Here is a 3,867-nt window from a genome sequence, read left to right as displayed (position 1 = left end):
CCCAGTGCATGCACTCTTTCAGAAACCATGCACTCTTTCAGAAACATCTCTGAGGAGCATAATGCCTGCAGCAATCACTGTGAGGGTCCTGTGCCGAGGGAAGCAGTGCAGCCAGCTGTACCCACCCTGGCTTTCTCACTGATGGACTGACAGTGCACTTCTCAGTGCCTCTGATTTAATTTCCTGGGGAATGGTGTACTACCTGTTCAGACTTTGGGTTCCAAGGCTCTGTTTTCTGCGATAGAGCCTTAATTTTAACTGGAAGAAATGGATTTCTGTACAGCAAACTAGAAAATTGAGGGCCAGAATACAGCTTGTGCATTACTTACACCTTCAAAGCAGGGATCACATGTACCAACATCTTACGCACATCAGACACTTTTAAAGTGTTTTCTCAAAGAGCTTCTCCTTTGGTTGCCTGTTTACTTTTACAGATGAAGCAGCTGGGGCAGAAAGCAGTGAGGTCACTTGGCAGAGCAACTCAGCACATCAAAAGCAGTTCCTTAGCCATTGGAGGGAGGAAGTTCCTCTAGTATCAAGGATGCCTGCTCCTCACACATACCTTTTTTTTTGGCCAGAATACCTTTTAATCAGTAATGTCCATTTCCCCAACTCTGTTGCAATTCTGGACTCAGTTTCTCCACAAAGACTGCTAACATCCTTATTTCTGGAGTGCTGGGAGATAGTGTTAAGCCTTCCATTGAAGAGTAGATGTTATTAACAAGTGATTTTTTTTTCCTGCTCCTTAAAATTAATTTAAATTATAGAACGACCACATCCTCTTGAAACACTGGTTCAGACAAGGGGTTTACTGAGTTATGGCACCAAGCTGCTTGTGTGTTTGGTAATTCATTTTTTAAAGAAATATGCTTGTTGGTAGATACGTTATGTGACTGGAGCACATTGCATGCTTTTTGTTCAAATTCCTTTTCCTTAGCAGAAGATTCTGTGAGTAAGGTTGACCCAAATGTACATGTGCTTTCCATGAGCTAGGACTTCAGTCCTGAAGCTCTGGAGTCAGGCCTTGGAAGAATGGTCCCACTCCTGTGACAGATGGAGATCGCTGAGAAGTTTAACAGGTTGTTAGCTACAATGAAGGGGCTTTCTCTCTGGTTATTCCTTCTTCCCAACTCACTCTTTGCTCTGTTGCAGCATTAGATATTTTCACACATTCAGGCTGCTTTCCTCAGTGTTAGGGCTGGCAGGTAAAGTACTGAGTTCTTGCAGAAGAATGAGCAGCACTTGGTTTCAGTGATGGTGCAATAACTTTAACCACGGTTTGGTGTTGTTTGTTTGTTTTTTTTTTTTTTTTTTTTTTTTTGTTTTTTTTTTTTTTTTTTTTTGGTTTTTTTTTTTTTTTTTTTTTAAACCTAGAAATGTTTATTTCAGGCAATTGTAAAGAAGGTTTGTGGCACAGATAGAAGTACACACTTTCACGACATACCTGACTGGTCTTGTAGCAGGCTTCATCATTTACGCTCCCTGAGCCACATCTTATTTCTCTTTTTTTTTTTGTCTTAATTTGTAGTCCCTAACTCCCTGTGTGTATATATATGCATGGAGGTACTGCATTTCCAAGGGCTCAGGGGGGAATGGGAGCTGGTATCTGCAAACTAAAGATCGCAGCAGACCTGGATCTGCAAACTTTTCAAAGACTGTTCTTCCCTCCAGGGAGCTGAACCACCACTGCTTTACTCTCCTTGCAGTGTAACACATGCCATGCCTAAAACACACTTACTAATATGAGTTAATACGAACTTTCTGCTATCAGCTAGATCAAAATGAGATTAATATTTGTATATATATATATATATATACATGTCTCTATATGTATGTGTACATATATATACATATATATGCATATACCTATTCCCTATTGTATATAGAAATTATTGGTATAGCTTACGAACATATTACTTCAATCTAGGCATGAGGAACTGAATCAAGATTGTTTAGCTGCCACAGCTGGTACCCTTGTCCAGGTTTAGTTTCACATCTCATGGGCAATGAAATTTTTAATTCTTTTTTATGGACCCATCTCTGTCATTGGACTGTTAATCCTGGGCTTTCTGCTGTTCCTGATGTTCGTTGAAGCAAAGAATCCTCCCTCAGATTAGTTACTGCAGTCAACTTCCCTTTCCCAAAACCAGCAAGAAAAATAAAAAATTTACTGCAGCCTTTGAGAACAGCAAATGCAGCCCTGGATCCCTCCCATGCATCCCTTCGAGGCTGTTCAGGAGTAGCAGCACTCCAGGCTATCTATCCCGACAAAGCAGGAGGTGAGTCACAGAAGGTAGTACAAATAAGCTTGACCACAATTTGACTTGCTTTTTTTTTTTTTCTTTTTTTTTTCTTTTTTTCTTTTTTTTTTTTTTTTTTTTCCCAGTGACCAAGCTGGGAGCTTTTGAAGACTATTTTTTGAATTTAAGCACTTCAGGTGAGGGCCTGGTTATGTAAGATGAATTCAGGCAGTTGGAGGTGCAGTAAGGAAATGGTACTTCTTGCAGTGTTACCAGCCCAGCTTGCAGCTCCATCCTCTCTTACTGATGTGCCTGGAGGACAATGCAGAGGGGTTTTTTTAGGTGGTGTTCATCTTCCAACCCCGTACCATCATCTCAGTGGGAAACATCCTCTGAAACCCAAAGCTTTCAGTTCTGTGGCATCCCACGACGACTGCCCAGGCCGGGCTCTCCTGACATGAGCAGGACTAAGAGAACAAACAGCTGCTGGTGATCCAAAGGGTTTTCTCTTCCCCTTCCCTCTCTCACATCAGCACCTCTGTGGTTTTATATATACGTTTTGTTCCAGATTTTTTTGGTGTCTATTCCAGAACAAAATTGTAAATTACTTGGCAGAATGACCCTTTGATAAACACTGGACATGTATCTGTACTATATGTATTAATGTGTAGGAGAGAATCCTTATTGTATGTAAAGTTTTATGAATGGTTATTTTTTAATTTATGTATTTAATATAGGATTCAATGACCTCTGGTGTTTTAGTTTGTATAAAAAATAAAACAGCAGCTTTTTTTTTTTAAAAAAGAATATCACTTTACATTCACGGAGTATTCAGCTTACCTGAAGTCTGTTCAGAGGAATCACGTTCAAACTGAGCCACGGAGGCACATGCTGGGGCGCGGCAGGTTGTGACACAGGAAGGGATAGGAGTTACTCTGAGGTGGGGAATACATCGATTAAAGAGTGAGCGAGGTCCTGGAGCAATCACTAGGAAAAGGGAGGGCAGGCAGTGATCCCAGCGGGGGCCAGGAGTTAATTTACTGCTGTTTGCCAGGCCTGTGCGGAAACCAAAACACAAGCGCAAGCTGCTGCCTTTCTGGAGTCCGCGGCGCACGATCTGGGAGCTCTTGAAGGCTCTTGCCGCAGTGTGAAGTAGATAAACCCCCGCTCGCTGCCGTCAGCTGGGCCCGGGGCTGAGGCGGGGCCCGAGCCCGGGGCTGAGGCGGGCCCGGGGCTGAGGCGGGCCCGGGGCTGAGGCGGGCCCGGGGCTGAGGCGGGCCCGGGGCTGAGGCGGGCCCGGGGCTGAGGCGGGACCGAGCCCGGGGCTGAGGCGGGCCCGGGGCTGAGGCGGGCCCGGGGCTGAGGCGGGCCCGGGGCTGAGGCGGGGCTGAGGCTGAGGCGGGGCCGAGCCCGGGGCTGAGGCGGGGCTGAGCCCGGGGCTGAGGCTGAGGCGGGCCCGGGGCTGAGGCGGGCCCGAGCCCGGGGCTGAGGCGGGCCCGGGGCTGAGGCAGGCCCGAGGCTGAGGCGGGCCCGAGCCCGGGGCTGAGGCGGGCCCGGGGCTGAGGCAGGCCCGGGGCTGAGGCGGGCCCGGGGCTGAGGCGGGGCTGAGGCTGAGGCGGGGCCCGGG

Source organism: Sylvia atricapilla, chromosome 14 (genome assembly GCF_009819655.1).
Source record: "Sylvia atricapilla isolate bSylAtr1 chromosome 14, bSylAtr1.pri, whole genome shotgun sequence".
In the NCBI taxonomy this organism is placed as follows: domain Eukaryota; kingdom Metazoa; phylum Chordata; class Aves; order Passeriformes; family Sylviidae; genus Sylvia; species Sylvia atricapilla.
This window is presented reverse-complemented; position numbering follows the sequence as displayed.